Raw genomic sequence first — 18,373 nt, forward strand, 5'->3', positions numbered from 1 at the left:
ATACTTCTGTTCAGAGTTATGCACAGATTTTATTCCCTCCAGTGCAAAGGTAATGATGCTCTTGATGTGAGTAAGAGCTGGAGGAAGTTTCCTGGGCATAAGAACTTGGAAGCCGGCATGGTGTCTGGGAGCTGCTTCCACATCTGGGAAAATTTTCACGCTCCAGTGTATAAGCAAAGAAAGTAGTAGGGTAGATACCTTTCACACACTAAGTATCTTGCATAAGTCAAAAACTTGACAAGATATAAGTATGTTTCACTGCCATCTGCATATGTTGAACCCTATAATGGCCTTCTGAGCAAGCCAGGCAGATCTTTTACTTAGTATTTCAGAAAATTGAAACACAACAGAGCAAAGTCCCTTGCTTAAGCTCACAGAGTAAAGCAGGGCAGGACCAGGACTAGAACCCACATCCCCTGCACCCAAACCAGGTCTCATTTGGCCTGTCTCTGCTGCTGGCCACACTTGTCCAGAGGCCCAGAAGCCCCAGAACTCTTCTTGACAGTTGACTGAACTACTGGTCCAGTCTTGGGTAGCTGCCATTCAGTTGAAGCGCTCAAAATAGACAACTGGTGCCAGTGCTGGGCCAAACATGACTTCTCTGTATCCAGTCAAACTCCGAAACAGAAGAGGTTATTTGAGCTTTAAGCCACATATAACTGATGAAAGACTCATAGGACCTGGCTCTTCCATTCACTAACTAGTGATCTCCTGGGAGTCAATTTGTTGGGGTTACAATTTTATCATATCTAAAGTACAGGTGAGAACTGTTGGTCTCATGGGGTTGTTGTGATAACTAAGGGAGAATATTAATATGCAAATGCTTTGAAAAGGATAAAGTATTGCAAAAATGTAATTTATTCATGTATTACAAAGCAGTTACTGTGAGCCAGGCCCTGGTCCAGAAGTCTTACAAATATTAACTCCAATAATCTTCAGACTAACCATATGAAGTAAGTTTTATTATAATAAAAGTCCTTATTTTACAGATGTGGAAACTGCTTGTCTGCATCATGCAGCTGGCAGTGGTAGAGCTGGGATATGAACCCGGGCAATGGGCATCAGGCCAGAGTCTTTATCTTTGGTCGTGATACCATGTTGCCTGTGATGTGATTATTAATATTATGATTAGAGATGTGACTAGATAGTTGTTAACTGAAAAATGCACAAACAGATCTCACTTTTTTCTCTTTTAAAAGCCTGTGAAAGTAAAATTGAATTAAGTGAAGAATAACTCAAGGAATGCTGAAGATAAAAGCAGAAATTAACAAATTAGGAAAGAAAAAGATGCAGAAATCATAGATACTTCAAGAGCTGTTTTTTTGAAAAGACTCATAAAAGCAGGAAACTTGAAGTCTAGTGAAGAAAAAAATAAGTAAAAGTACTACCACAAACACTAAGAATAATAAAAGATATGATCACAGATAGGGAGGGGGCAGAACATGTGTAAGAGTACATACATTATCTATAGTTCTGTAGCAAGACATGGGGAGATAATATTCCTAGATCAATTTCCCAAGTTAATTTTGGTAATGCAGATTTTCTTAGGAAATATATCTAGGTATTTTTTTCACATGGCTTGACAGAGAACCTCCAGAGTAATCCTTAACTGTAACGTGTAAAGGGACTTCCCTGCTTGTGAATATATCCACTACCATCATGTCAACCTGGGTTTGGCTAAAAGGTAAGGAAAAGAAATGATTAGAATTTCTGAAGGAGGCAAAGCTATTTGTGATGATTCTCTGAATATAAGAATCTCAACCTTATAAGAACCAAATTAATATGAATCCAACATGGAGGCAGGTTATAAAGTATAAATATCTAAAATTTAGGTTTCATACATACTAGCAATAATTAATTTTCAAATGTCATAGAAAAAACCCCACCCCACTCATGACATGAACCAAAATTATAGAATAGTTATGAATAAATAAGAAATGTACAAGGTATATGTATTGAATTTCAAAACCAATCTAGGAAAAATGTTAACACTTCCCTCATGGCAGTGGCCATGCAGGATGGCCACTTACCTCTTCTTTCTACTTAGAACCTCATGCCTCACAGGATTCCCGCCCAGTAACGCTCCTATCTGTCTGATTCTCTTATAGCATCTGCTTCGAGAACCATTGAAAACCACCAACAATGATATTTCATACCCTCCTTCCCAGCTTAATTTTTTCTTTTAGCTGTTTAACAAAATGTGTTTTACTTGTTCATCTCATTTGTTTTCTTTCTCTGCCTCCCCTTTGGTTCCAATACAGTTTACCAGGTAAGGACCATGCCCCTGGCTGCTCCCAGCCAATGAATGAGCGCGGTGGGAGCAGAGAAATAGTGCGAGGCTGTTTTGGCAGGAATGTCAATCATATAAAGCATAGTCCTTACACTAAACCTCCCTGTCAGCCCAGCTGAGCCTGTCTCAGAGCTGCACAGAAGTCAGAGGTTCTTCTCAACCAACCTCTCCCCCACCTCCATTTCTCCTCCTTTTTCTCTCTTTGTTATGGGGTGACTTTCATTGGTGTCACAAGTGCTTCTGACTTTTTCTGCTCCCTCATCCCTCACAGGATTCCCGCCCAGTAACGCTCCTATCTGTCTGATTCTCTTATAGCATCTGCTTCGAGAACCATTGAAAACCACCAACAATGATATTTCATACCCTCCTTCCCAGCTTAATTTTTTCTTTTAGCTGTTTAACAAAATGTGTTTTACTTGTTCATCTCATTTGTTTTCTTTCTCTTCCTCCTTAGAATCTAAGCTCCATGAGGGCAAAAAATTCTGTTTGTTCTCTGATGTATACCCAATAGCTAGAATGATTCCTGGCTCATAGTAAGTGCTCAATAAATATTTGTTGAGTGAATTGATGGAGGAAAATAAATTAAATAAGACTTAAATAAAGTTCTTGGAAAAGATGAAAATCCCAGTGGAATTTTTTAAAGTTCAACTTGAAAAATAAACAGTTAAAAGTAGGAAAGAAAAGGATAGCAATATATGATATGAGATCTTGAAGAGTATAAAAATACAATAAGGAGGCAGAGCCAAGATGGCGGCATGAGTAGAGCAGCAGAAATCTCCTCCCAAAACCACATATATCTATGAAAATATAACAAAGACAACTCTTCCTAAAATAGAGACCAGAGGACACAGGACAGCATCCAGACCACATTCACACCTGCGAGAACCCAGCACCTCGTGAAGGGGGTAAGATACAAGCCCCGGCCCGGCAGGACCCGAGCGCCCCTCCCCCCAGCTTCCAGCGAGAGGAGAGGAGTCAGCAGGGAGGGAGAAGGAGTCCAGGACTGTTGAACACCCAGCCCCAGGATTCCGGACCAGAGCGCAGACACAGTGCATGCATGGGGTCCTGGAACTAGGGAAACAGGGCGGCAGGACCGGTGAGCGGGCGCCTGAGGCTGACGCAAGAGAACAAAGAAACGGGAGTGGCCATTGTCTTTTTTTTTTTTTTTTTGGCGAGTGCTTTTTGGAAGTCTTAAAGGGACAGGGACCCCAATACTAGGGAAACAGGGAAGCAAGAGTGGTGAGCGGGTGCCTGAGACCGGCACCTGAGGACAAAGAAAATCGTGCTTTTTTCTTTTTTTAAAAAAATTATTCATTAAATTTTTTTTTTTTTTTTTTGCTGTTGTTGTTTTGGTTTGGAGAGTGCTTTTTGGAAGTCTTAAAGGGGCAGGGCAGGACACTTAGTCCAGAGGCAGGGAATATTGGGTTCTCTGGGCACTCTAACCCCCTGGGCAGCAGGGAGCACAGAGGCCCCTTACGGAGATAAATAGCCTCCTGGCCGCTCCCTCTCCAATGAGGCTCCACCATTTTGGAGCAGCAGCCTGAGCCAGGCCACACCCACAGCAACAGCATAGATAAACTCCATAGCAGCCCGGCAGGAAGCAGAAGCCCTGTCTGCGCACAGCTGCCCAGCACAAGCCACTAGAGGTCACTATTCTCCCAGGAGAGGAAGGCCACAAACCAACAAGAAGGAAAGCTCTTCCAGCTGTAACTCATACCAGCTCTGCAAACTATCTCTATCACCATGAAAAGGCAAAACTACAGGCAGACAAAGATCACAGAGTCAACACTTGAGAAGGAGACAGACCTAACCAGTCTTCCTGAAAAAGAATTCAAAATAAAAATCATAAACATGCTGACAGAGATGCAGGGAAATATGCAAGAGCTAAGGGATGAAGTCCGGAGGGAGATCACAGATGCCAGGAAGGAGATTACAGAAGTGAAACAAACCCTGGAAGGATTTATAAGCAGAATGGACAAGATGCAAGAGGACATTGAAGGAATAGAAACCAGAAAACAGGAATGTATAGAAGCTGACATAGAGAGAGATAAAAGGATCTCCAGGAACAAAACAATACTAAGAGAACTATGTGACCAATCCAAAAGGAACAATATCCGTATTATAGGGGTACCAGAAGAAGAAGAAAGAGGAAAAGGGACAGAAAGTGTCTTTGAAGAAGTAATTGCTGAAAACTTCCCCAAATTGGGGGAGGAAATAATCGAACAGAGCATGGAAATACACAGAACCCCCAACAGAAAGGATCCAAGGAGAACAACACCAAGACACATAATAATTAAAATGGCAAAGATCAAGGACAAGGAAAGAGTTTTAAAGGCAGTTAGAGAGAAAAAGGTCACCTATAAAGGAAAACCCATCAGGCTAACATCAGACTTCTCGACAGAAACCCTACAGGCCAGAAGAGAATGGCATGATATATTTAATACAATGAAACAGAAGGGCCTTGAACCAAGGATACTGTATCCAGCACAACCATCATTTAAATATGATGGTGGGATTAAACAATTCCCAGACAAGCAAAAGCTGAGGGAATTTGCTTCCCACAAACCACCTCTACAGGGCATCTTACAGGGACTGCTCTAGATGGCAGCACTCCTAAAAAGAGCACAGAACAAAACACACAACATATGAAGAATGGAGGAGGAGGAATAAGAAGGGAAAGAAGAAAAGAATATGCATACAGTGTATATAAAAATATAACAGCTCAGTAAGCGAGCTAAGTTAGGCAGTAAGATACTAAAGAGGCTAACCCTGAACCTTTGGTAACCACAAATTTAAAGCCTGCAATGGCAATAAGTACATATCTCTCAATAGTCACCCTAAATGTAAATGGACTTAATGCACCAATCAAAAGACACAGAGTAATAGAATGGATAAAAAAGCAAGACCCATCTATATGCTTCTTACAAGAAACTCACCTCAAACCCAAAGACATGCACAGACTAAAAGTCAAGGGATGGAAAAACATATTTCAGGCTAACAACAGCGAGAAGAAAGCAGAGGTTGCAGTACTAATATCAGACAAAATAGACATCAAAACAAAGAAAGTAACAAGAGATAAAGAAGGACACTACATAATGACAAAGGGGTCATTCCAACAAGAGGATATAACCATTCTAAATATGTATGCACCCAACACAGGAGCACCAGCATTTGTGAAACAAATACTAACAGAACTAAAGAGGGAAATAGACTGCAATGCATTCATTTTAGGAGACTTCAACACACCACTCACCCCAAAGGATAGATCCACTGGGTGGCAGATAAGTAAGGACACAGAGGCACTGAACAACACAGTAGAACAGATGGACCTAATAGACATCTATAGAATACTACATCCAAAAGCAACAGGATATACATTCTTCTCAAATGCACATGGAACATTCTCCAGAGTAGACCACATACTAGCTCAAAAAAAGAGCCTCAGTAAATTCCAAAATATTGAAATTCTACCAACCAACTTTTTAGACCACAAAGGTATAAAAGTAGAAATAAATTCTACAAAGAAAAAAAAAAGGCTCACAAACACATGGAGGCTTAACAACATGCTTCTAAATAATCAATGGATCAATGAACAAATCAAAATAGAGATCAAGGAATATATAGAAACAAATGACAACAACAACACAAAACCCCAACTTCTGTGGGATGCAGTGAAAGCAGTCTTAAGAGGAAAGTATATAATGATCCAGGCACACTTGAAGAAGGAAGAACAATCCCAAATAAAAAGTCTAACACCGCAATTATCGAAACTGGAAAAAGAAGAACAAATGTGGCCTAAAGTCAGCAGAAGGAGGGACATAATAAAGATCAGAGAAGAAATAAACAAAATTGAGAAGAATAAAACAATAGCAAAAATCAACAAAACCAAGAGCTGGTTCTTTGAGAAAATAAACAAAATAGATAAGCCTCTAGCCAAACTTATTAAAAGAGAAAAAGAGAATCAACACAAATCAACAGAATCAGAAATGAGAATGGAAAAATCATGAAGGACTCCACAGAAATACAAAGAATTATTAAAGACTACTATGAAAACCTATATGCCAACAAGCTGGAAAACCTAGAAGAAATGGACAACTTCCTAGAAAAATACAACATCCCAAGACTGACCAAGGAAGAATCACAAAAGTTAAACAAACCAATTACGAGCAAAGAAATTGAAAAGGTAATCAAAAAACTACCCAAGAACAAAACCCCGGGGCCAGACAGATTTACCTTGGAATTTTATCAGACATCAGAGAAGACATAATACCCATTCTCCTTAATGTTTTCCAAAAAATAGAAGAGGAGGGAATACTCCCAAACTCATTCTATGAAGTGAACATCACCCTAATACCAAAACCAGGCAAAGACCCCACCAAAAAAGAAAATTACAGACCAGTATCCCTGATGAATGTAGATGCAAAAATACTCAATAAAATATTAGCAAACAGAATTCAACAGCATATCAAAAGGATCATACACCATGACCAAGTGGGATTCATCCCAGGGATGCAAGGATGGTACAACATTAAAAAATCCATCAACATCATCCACCACATCAACAAAAAGAAAGACAAAAACCACATGATCATCTCCATAGATGCTGAAAAAGCATTTGACAAAATTCAACATCCATTCATGATAAAAACTCTCAACAAAATGGGTATAGAGGGCAAGTACCTCAACATAATAAAGGCCATATATCATAAACCCACAGCCAGCATTATACTGAATAGCAAGAAGCTGAAAGCTTTTCCTCTGTGATCGGGAACAAGACAGGGATGCCCACTCTCCCCACTGTTATTCAACATAGTACTGGAGGTCCTAGCCACGGCAATCAGACAAAACAAAGAAATACAAGGAATCCAGATTGGTAAGGAAGAAGTTAAACTGTCACTATTTGCAAATGACATGATATTGTACATAAAAAACCCTAAAGACTCCACTCCAAAACTACTAGAGCAAATATTGGAATTCAGCAAAGTTGCAGGATACAAAATTAACACAGAGAAATCTGTGGCTTTCCTATACACTAACAATGAACCAATAGAAAGAGAAATCAGGAAAACAATTCCATTCACAATTGTATCAAAAAGAATAAAATACCTAGGAATAAACCTAACCAAAGAAGTGAAAGACCTATACCCTGAAAACTACAAGTCACTCTTAAGAGAATTTGAAGGGGACACTAACAAATGGAAACTCATCCCATGCTCGTGGCTAGGAAGAATTAATATAATCAAAATGGCCATCCTGCCCAAACCAATATATCTATTTGATGCAATCCCTATCAAATTACCAGCAACATTCTTCAATGAACTGGAACAAATAATTCAAAAATTCATATGGAAACACCAAAGTCCCCGAATAGCCAAAGCAATCCTGAGAAAGAAGAATAAAGTAGGGGGGATCTCACTCCCCAACTTTAAGCTCTACTACAAAGCCATAGTAATCAAGACAACTTGGTACTGGCAGAAGAACAGAGCCACAGACCAGTGGAACAGATTAGAGACTCCAGACATGAACCCAGACATTTATGGTCAATTAATATTTGATAAAGGAGCCATGGACATACAATGGTGAAATGACAGTCTCTTCAACAGATGGTGCTGGCAAAACTGGACAGCTACATGTAGGAGAATGAACCTGGACCATCGTCTAACCCCATACACAAAAGTAAATTCAAAATGGATCAAAGAACTGAATGTAAGTCATGAAACCATAAAACTCTTAGAAAAAAACATAGGCAAAAACCTCTTAGACATAAACATGAGTGACCTCTTCTTGAAAATATCTCCCCAGGCAAGGAAAACAACAGCAAAAATGAGCAAGTGGGACTATATTAAGCTGAAAAGCTTCTCTACAGCAAAAGACACCATCAATAGAACAAAAAGGAACCCTACAATATGGGAGAATATATTTGAAAATGACAGATCTGATAAAGGCTTGACATCCAGAATATATAAAGAGCTCACATGCCTCAACTAACAAAAAAAAATAACCCAATTAAAAAATGGGCAGAGGAACTGAACAGACAGTTCTCCAAAAAAGAAATACAGATGGCCAAGAGACACATGAAAAGATGCTCCACATCGCTAATTATCAGAGAAATGCGAATTAAAACTACAATGAGGTATCACCTCACACCAGTAAGGATGGCTACCATCCAAAAGACAAACAACAACAAATGGTGGCAAAGCTGTGGAGAAAGTGGAACCCTCCTACACTGCTGGTGGGAATGTAAATTAATTCAACCATTGTGGAAAGCAGTATGGAGGTACATCAAAATGCTCAAAGCAGACTTACCATTTGACCCAGGAATTCCACTCCTAGGAATTTACCCTAAGAATGCAGCAATCAAGTTTGAGAAAGACAGATGCACCCCTATGTCTATCGCAGCACTATTTACAATAGCCAAGAATTGGAAGCAACCTAAATGTCCATCGATAGATGAATGGATAAAGAAGATGTGATAGATATACACAATGGAATACTACTCAGCCATAAGAAAAGGGCAAATCCTACAATTTGCAGCAACATGGATGGAGCTTGAGGGTATTATGCTCAGCGAAATAAGCCAAGTGGAGAAAGAGAAATACCAAATGATTTCACTCATCTGTGGAGTATAAGAACAAAGGAAAAACTGAAGGAACAAAACAGCAGCAGAATCACAGAACTCAAGAATGGACTAACAGGTACCAAAGGGAAAGGGACTGGGGAAGATGGGTGGGTAGGGAGGGATAAGGGGGGGAAGAAGAAGGGGGGTATTATGATTAGCATGCATGGGCGGTGGGAGAAAGTGGAGGGCTGTACAACACAGAGAAGACAAGTAGTGATTCTACAACATTTTGCTATGCTGATGGACAGTGACTGTAAAGAGGTTTATAGGGGGGACCTGGTATAGGGGAGAGCCTAGTAAACATAATATTCATCATGTAAGTGTAGATTAATGATAACAACAACAACAAAAAAGCAGTTCCTGTGTGGTGACTTCCAATGAGTTCTACACAATGGTATAAAGGGCATATCAAATTGAGGGCAAAGGGTCTGTTTGTGTTTATACAGAGGATGAAAGCCTAATTTGGCTACCCAGAAAATGAACTAAGATACGATATGAAGAAGAACTTCCAACATCAGCACTCTCTGGAAGAGCCATACCAGAAGATGATCATCAAAAAACCTCAACAAAGATCCAGGCAATGCTTCAGTTGTAGTTGCACCCATCCCACCGGTTCCTGGACTTGCCATTGGAACGAAGAAGGAGATATCTAAGCTGGCCTGTGCTTTCATTAAAGCAACAAATTTGACTGGATCTATACTGTTGGAACTCAACCAAGAATTAGAAGTGCAAGTTGTAGCACTCCAAAATCTTACAACTGCAGACTATCTACTGTTAAAAGAACATATGGGATGTGAACAGTTCCCAGGAATGGGTTGTTTTAATTTGTCTGATTCCTCTCAGACTGTTCAAGTACAGTTGGACAATACCCATCATATCACAGACAAATTTTCACAAATGCCTAGGATGCCTTACTGGTTTTCTTGGCTTCACTGGAGATGGCTGTTAATTATAGATCTGCTTTGGTTATGTAATTGTATTCCTATTATGTTAATGTGTGTGTGCAATTTAATTAGTAGTTAAAACCTATACATGCTTAAGTTATTCTACAAGAAGATATGTCAAAGAAATAATCAATCCTCCCATGTTTTCTTCCATCTGCTACCTCTATAGCTTTTCTTCTTCCTTCCTAATTACAACCCTTAAATAGAATTCGTGCCTCGTATCGAATTTACCGAGTATCATAATTCCTCCAAGTGGTAAAGATACCTCAAGACAAATGCTGGGCATAGAAGCCACAGGGCATAAATCTGCAAAGAAGTAAAAAGCTAACCTTTTCAAACAATATGGCTTCTCTCTCACTTACCAACTTTACATCTCCCTGTATGGCCCCGGAAGATGACTGGTTAGCCAGAGACAGGTAAGATTCCTCAAGGGAGGAACAACCTAAGACAGGCACAGTCACAGGGGGGGCCATCAGGTGAGAAATTGGGGATCAACAGTGGTGAGGCTTAGAACCTCAACCCCCCTGTTTTGAGAGAAATCTTCTGCATCAGTAGATGTTTTAATGCCTTTGTCTAGCTTGAATTAACACATAGTCTACAGGCACACACCTGATCATCTACAATTGCTCTCTTACAACACTAAACTATGTTTTCTACCTTTATCTTGCATCTACCTACCACTTCAGCATTTTATTAAAAATAAAAATAATAATAATAATAAAGGGAGAAATGTGGGATCCACATATAAATCAAGTATAAAAATCAAACGAATATTCATATTTCACCTGATTGTTTATAGTTCATAATGCGTGATCAAAACCAAAAGTTTCTGTGATGACTGCCCTTGTACTGTTAACCATGTAAGAACTTATTCACTATGTAAGAATTTGTTCACCATGTAAGAACTTGTTTGTTATGCTTCAGAAGATTGGAGACTGACAAGAATTAGGCTTGAGATGGATTAATGATTGTGCATTGAGCATTGACTCCCCTATACAGAATTTTATTGTTGTTAACAACCATTTGATCAATAAATATAAGAGATGCCCTCTCAAAAAAAAAGATTGCTTATCAAAAAACTTCAATAAAAAATAAACAGACAATTAAAAATAAAAAAAAATACAATAAGCAAGAATAAAATACCTAGAAATAAACCTAACCAAGGAAGTGAAAGACCTATACCCTGAAAACTACAAGACACTCTTAAGAGAAATTAAAGATAGCAATAAATGGAAACACATCCTGTGCTCATGGGTAGGGAGAATTAATATTGTCAAAATGGCCATCCTGCCTAAAGCAATCTATAGATTCAATGCAATTCCTATCAAAATACCAATAGCATTCTTCAATGAACTAGAGAAATCATTGTAAAATTCATATGGAATCACTAAAGACCTCGAATAACCAAAGCAATTCTGAGTAGGAAGAATAAAGCTGGGGGCATTATGCTCCCCAACTTCAAGCTCTACTACAAAGCCACAGTAATCAAGACAATTTGGTACTGGCACAAGAACAGAGCCACAGACCAGTGGAACAGAATAGAGACTCCAAACATTAACCCAAAAATATATGGTAAATTAATATACGATAAAGGAGCCATGGACATACAATGGGGAAATAGCCTCTTCAACAGCTGGTGTTGGCAAAACTGAACAGCTACATGGAAGAGAATGAAATTGGATTATTGTTTAACCCCATACACAAAAGTAAACTCAAAATGGATCAAAGACTTGAATGTAGGTCATGAAACCATAAAACTCTTAGAAGACAACATAGGCAAACATTTCCTGAATGTAAGCATGAGCAACTTCTTGAATTCATCTCCTTGAGCAAGGGAAACAAAAGCAAAAATGAACTCATGGGACTACATCAAACTAAAAAGTTTCTGTACAGCAAAGGACACCATCAACAGAACAAAAAGGCATCCTACAGTATGGGAGAGAATATTTGAAAATGACATATCTGACAAGGGGTTAACATCCAAAATATATAAAGAACTTACACGTCTCAACACCCAAAAAACAAATAACCCAATTAACAAATGGGCAGAGGATATGAAGAGGCAGTTCTCCAAAGAAGAACTTCAGATGGCCAACAGACACATGAAAAGATGCTCCTCATCACTAATCATCAGGGAAATGCAAATTAAAACCACAATGAGATATCACCTCACACTAGTAAGAATGACCAGCATTGAAAAGACTAAGAACAACAAATGCTGGCGAGGATGCGGAGAAAGGGGAACCCTCCTGTACTGCTGGTGGGAATGTAAGCTAGTTCAACCATTGTGGAAAGCAATATGGAGGTTCCTCAAAAAACTAAAAATAGAAATACCATTTGACCTGGGAATCCCACTCCTTGGAATTTACCCAAAGAATACAAGTTCTCAGATTCAAAAGGACATTTGAACCCCTATGTTTATCGCCGTACTTTTTACAATAGCCAAGATATGGAAGCAACCTAAGTGTCCATCAGTAGATGAATGGATAAAGAAGATGTGGTACATATACACAATGGAATATTATTTGGCCGTAAGAAAAAAAACAAATCCTACCATTTGCAACAACATGGATGGAGCTGGAGGACATTATGCTCAGTGAAATAAGCCAGGTGGAGAAAGACAAGTGCCAAATGATTTCCCTCATTTGTGGAGTATGACAATGAAGCAAAACTGAAGGAACAAAATAGCAGCAGACTAAGAGACTCCAAGGGACTAGTGGTTACCAAAGAGGAGGGGTGTGGGAAGGTGGGTGGGGATGGAGGTAGAAGGGGACTGAGGGGTATTATGTTTAGCACACATGGTGTGGGGGATCACGGGGAGAACAGTATAGCACAGAGAAGGCACATAGTGGATCTGTGGCATCTTGCTGCACTGATGGACAGCGACTGCATTGGGCTATTGGTGGGGACTTGATAATATGGGTAAATGTAGTAACATTGTTTCTTTCATGTGAAACCTTCATAAGAGTGTATATCAATCATACCTTAATAAAAAATTAAAAAAATAAAAACAATAACCAAAGCAATCTGGTACCAGTCTGGACATAGACTGGTCAGGAGGACAGAACAGAAGTGCCATTGTATATATTTTTGAGAACTTGGTACACTGATAAACATGGAATTTATAATTTGTATGGAAAGGAAGGATTATTTGATGAATATTGTTAGGAAAGCCAACCATCTGGGAAAAAAATAGATCTGAACTTTATGTCATGTATAATTTATATACCATATGTATCAAAGACTTAAGTATAAAGACAAAATCATAGAGTACTAGGAAAAATATGTATTTGTGGATGAAAAAGATAATTTATAACATGCTACTAGAGGCAAAAACCATAATAAAAAATATTAATAGACTTGATAACCTGAAAAACAAAACAATCACCACATCTGCACATTAAAAAATATAAGTAATGGTGGAATGTTTATTTCCAACCTAATTAACAGTTGGAAAAAGTATGCAGAGTACATGTGACAAAGGTTAATTTCTTAATTAATGTGTCATTGTTTCACTGATATCAACACTTACATACTTAACAAATGGAGAGAGAGATCTGAAGAAATCAGTAAGAAAATGATGACAAGACAATTCACAAATGAGGAAATAAAAAAAAACTATACAATTATGAAAAAAATATTTAGCTCATAGAATTACAAGTAAAAATCATTGGGCACCATTTTCACTTTAAAAGATGGGTAGATAATAGAATATTTGTAGCAAGTAGAGAAATCATCTGTTCTTCATGTCATGGATGGTTCTCTCAACAGTCATGATTAGGCACTATGTTTTTTAAAAATTATGGTTTTATATATCACTATGTCTTTTGAACTATGACTTTCCCTTCTATGATTTCACCTTAGGTAATAAACCATAATTATGAGCAAAAAAATTTGACTGAAAGTGTGTTCCTTGCAACATTGCTTATAAATTGAAAGTAATTTAAATATTCATCAATAGACTGACTGAATAAATTATGGTGAAATGCAATTCAGCCTTTTAATGAGTTTTTAGAAAAATGTTTAGTGTCAGAACAATGCTAAAGATTGTACTGGTCAGAATAAACTAGATTATGCTGCAGGAAGAGCTCCCACATTTTCAATGCTTTGCACAAAGACCATAGAGTTGCTGACTCTCAAGAGTAGCTCTGGTCACTGTGTTGGCTTAGCATTTCAGGTATTTCCATCTTACAGCCCCTCCATGTCACAGCAGGAAAAGAGAAGATCAGCTAGGCACTATTGGAAATTAATGCTTCCACCCCAAACTGACATATGTCACCTTACCTCACACTTTATTTGCCAAAGTTAATGACCACATCTAACCTCCAAGGACGCAAGTCATCTTGCAGACTTTGAATTAGAGGAGAACTGGGTGTTGAATTATAGTGGTACTGTTCACTGTGAAGATGTATTGTTAAGAGTTTTGAAATGACCATACAATTTGTAAAAATTATGTGTTTGTGTGTCTGTGTAGATAGAGATCGAAGATAGACGAAGACATACATGTATGCACATATAGAGTCAACAGAGAATGTCTCAGGGTAGCAGGCCAATGGATGATTCTAATTTTCTTCTTTCCTGATCTGAATTTTCTATAATGAACAAATGTTACTGTAAGATATTGAGTTACAATATTTAAAAAAAAAACAGTAACAACGAAACTTGCTGGCCGTATTTTCTTCTCCTCAGTAAATGTACATATAACTCTTTGAAGCCCAAATTTTATGGGTCTTTTAAGAATGTAAAGATCTTTAAATTTTACCCTCTGCCATTTTTGATTATCCCTATCTCTTTCTGTGCTAGTTTGCTGGGGTCCTTAAGCAGAAGAAATTATTAAACTTTTGTTTGAGATGATTGTCTTTAATTTTCATCCCATACCAATAAAATGGTGCTCAACTTGTGTGATTGAATTATGATTACAATAGCATTACCACTCTTAACAAGACATGGTGAAAGGGCAGATGGAGTTAAGTGTATTCTAATGACATATGAGCAATTGTTACTAAAGAGATTTTAGATATGACCTTTTCTCTCTTATTCTCAGCCACAAGTGCTCTTAAAGAAAAAAAGGAAGAAAGAAGAGAAAGAACTCTGTACATTTTGATTATCATAGCGCCTGACCCCATTTCGCTTAGCAAAGAATTTTGAAGCTTCAAAGTAACCCTGGTTCTGACTCATTGCTGCCCCTTAGAATTCAAGTGTGTGTCAGTGAAGGTGGAAGTCCTGTTGACTTAGGTGTCCATAAGACCAGGACTCTGGCTGCTCAGGGCCCCTTTGGAAGCTGCTGGCCTTTTCCTTGAGCTTATAGAACTTCTCTGCTCTCTGTAAAGGTGGTGCCTGTTGCATAATATTGAGATCAATGAATTGAATCTGCCCTAGATGGGAGGGTCTCCGGCTTGGATCCAAAGCAGCCTACACAGGACTGCTCATGTGCATAAAGCTGATTCTTCAGAGAGATATTTGGACGCCTACACTTACCGATGAGATCCTTGCTCTTTTTCAGATTTGGGGATCCAGGAGGAGGACTTCATGGTCTTGAAGTTTCCTTGTCCATTGCTTCTGGAGGATGTTGGTAATCTACCAGCTATGAATCCTGACTTTAACTTTTTTCTGAATCTTTAAAATAAACAGACCTATTTAATTTACCCAAGCAATTCCTGTGCCTGTCTGTCCATCAGTCTGAGCCAACTACTGAGGTTTATCAATATGGAGGCCATGAAAGAACAGAAATAAACTTGAGCTCACTTAATCAGAAAAAGACTTACTTTAAGGATACGTTAAAGACACCTAAAGTCTGTGTTCCAATTCTAGGGCAGGGAACCAGAATGGTATTTCTTGGGTCAGGGGACTTAGGATCCCATGTCTAATAAACTACAGCTTTGGGACAGTGTGATAAATACAATTTTATCAGCTGATACCTCCAGAGGATTGTGTGAGGCGGTTTTCAGCGAAGGGTGATTGTGGGTATCTAGTAACTTACATAGTGAGTCATGTTATTTAGAACTCACCAGGGGCTCTTGTGATAGGCACACCAGCGCCCATCAATGTTCGATTCTTTTCCTATTTCCAGAGCATATGGAGTGCTGCATTCCTCAGCTCCCTTGCACTTATGAGGCCATGTGATTCGTTCTGCAGGGATGGAAGTGAAACATGTCACTTCTGGGTGGAGGTGGTGAAAGGACCATAGGTCATTTTCCAGTCTTGCTCCTCCCTGGTGAATTAACCAGAGGCTGTACAGGACAGAAGAGTTTCCAGCAGCCTGTAGTTTGAGGTCACCCCACGGAGAATGGTTGCCTTGAAGAGGTACCTGTGCCAGTAGCTGAAATTGCATAGGTGAGAAAGGCAGCTTTATATGTTAAAGGCACTTATATTTGAGTGTTGTTACCACAGCAAAGCCAGTCTATCCTGTTTAATTTACTCTGTATACTGCTTCTAATCCACCTCTAGGCTGGACCCAAGTATGGCTCTGTGTCCAGTTTGATCTGGCTCCTAGTTCAGGCCATTGATGATGCTGCCCAGTGCTCTAGCTGTCCATTCACCACAGGGTCTCCTGAAGCCCTCTTTGCCACCAGGGACTACATCCCATCCCTAAGGCCCACCGAAGAACTGCCCTGAGGAAGCCAGCCACTGTGCCGCCATTCAGACATGTCCTTTCTCCCTTCGGTCTTTGTTCTGTAAAATGTTTAAGAGAATGGGCTTTGGGTTCAGATGAGCTTGGATACAAATCGAGTCTCAACCTATTTCTAGCCAAGAGAGTGGAATAAATAAAGTTGCTTATTCTCTCTAAAAGCTTTGTTTCCTTATCTGTAAACTAGAGATGGCAAATCATTTACTAATGGGACTTTTGAGAAGGTAAAAAGAGAGAACGTGATTAAAATACCTGGCAGGAATGATGTCACAAAGCACACGCTTCATAAAAGCTGGTTGTTATTGTTGTTACCAGCTCTTCCCCACCCCCACCCCACTGCCCCCCCGTTCGGGATCAGTTTCTTAATCCCTATGTATTTTCCTTGTGGGTCTCAAATATTTTAGCCATTATCACCCAATTCTGGAAGATGTTGGGGTGACCTGACAGTGTGCCCCAAGGTCTTCATATAATAGCCTTTCCTTTGGTTTTAGAGGCTGGGGACTCTACCCTTTTCAATGTAGGCTCATTAAAGGAACAAGTCTTGGGCACTTAGTTACGTATTTTTGCATATGTGTGTCCCCAGGTGATCTCTGTTGGCTAAAGAGCTAGGGAGGAAAGAATGACCACTTTGCTTATGGATTTAGCTAATGCAGATGGGCTGTGCTTCTAAGACCAACTCCTTCATTCTCTGCCTCTCATCCTTCTTCAGTTTCATCCACTTTACTCTCCAGCCAGACTTGACATTCACCAGTTCCTCCAGAACCATGCTTTGCCTACCTCTCAGCAATAACACATAATATGACACATATGCTTTCCTTGGCCTTGAGAATCTCATGTTCCCCTGCCACCTTCAGTTGGCTGTTACTTAGATTGAAGTTTTCACTTAGCATTCATTTTTGGGAAGTCTTCCATGACTTTTCAGGCCTGGAAAGATTGCTCCTACTTCCCTCCCCCTCCATTGCTACCATATGCACTCCTTGGTACATAGTAGGTGTTCAATAAATATTTCCTGACACACAGAATAAATGTCTTCTATTTTGGATTTTCATTTTCATCTTGAATTTTCATATCCACTTTCTTGTTTCTTTATCTAAAAATCATTTCCAAAGATCTCTTGAGTTCTGCATAGTTTTTTATCACCCTTGATCTCAATATCCCCTACTCACCCTTCTATCCCGCCATGTCCAGATGTTAGTTAGCTCCAGTGCATTACAGAAAGACACAGATTCATAGGATAGAGTCAGGTTATCCAAAGAGTGATATGGGCCATGGTACTATCGGAACTTATTAGAAATGTGGTAAATCAGCTCTCAACCCAGATCTACTGAACTGGGTCTGCCGTTTAACAAGTTCCACTGGTGTTTTATTTTGAAGCACATTTAGGTGTGAGAAGAGCTGGTATTTGAGTTCTTACTTTTCTCTCTAAACATCAGTTTCCTTTTATTCAAAATGAAAAAAAAAACAATACCTACATCACTAATGTAAGCCGAGGGTCAAAAAATACAACTCATAGACGGCACTTAGCACAGAGAAGGTGGCTGTTGTTAAAGTACTCATTCTGTGTGAGGGTCATTAGTCATGGACCCACAGTGTAGTTTTATGCATGAACAATAGTCTCCATTTTGCCCAGGATAATCCTTGTCATATTCTATTTCCAGTTTTGAAATCCTAGAGAAGCCATCTTTGAATTGTAACTTCTGTACTTCCTGTCCCTTCTAGAAGGGACTTTTCTTCCAATGAACTCTGGGTGGCCATCACACTTACAGAATATGTAGTTATAGTGCATATAGCAACATTTCAGAAGTGTCCTCATTATCAGCTGTCAGTTCCTTAATAATGGGCCATGTCTTGATGCTCTTTTATCTCTAGCAGCTAGCACAGTACAGTGTCTT

At 39.1% G+C, this 18,373-nt stretch overlaps 1 long non-coding RNA gene across 1 annotated transcript in view; it reads left to right on the plus strand.

The window, feature by feature from the left end:
- LOC108405861 (uncharacterized) overlaps window positions 1-15,486 on the plus strand; it is a 121,654-nt gene extending 106,168 nt beyond the window's left edge. Inside the window, exon 9 of the long non-coding RNA XR_012131791.1 lies at window positions 15,357-15,486. This is a non-coding gene — a long non-coding RNA (uncharacterized lncRNA). The remainder of the gene's footprint in view (window positions 1-15,356) is intronic.
- Window positions 15,487-18,373: the final 2,887 nt, after the last annotated feature.

Source organism: Manis javanica, chromosome 5 (genome assembly GCF_040802235.1).
Source record: "Manis javanica isolate MJ-LG chromosome 5, MJ_LKY, whole genome shotgun sequence".
In the NCBI taxonomy this organism is placed as follows: domain Eukaryota; kingdom Metazoa; phylum Chordata; class Mammalia; order Pholidota; family Manidae; genus Manis; species Manis javanica.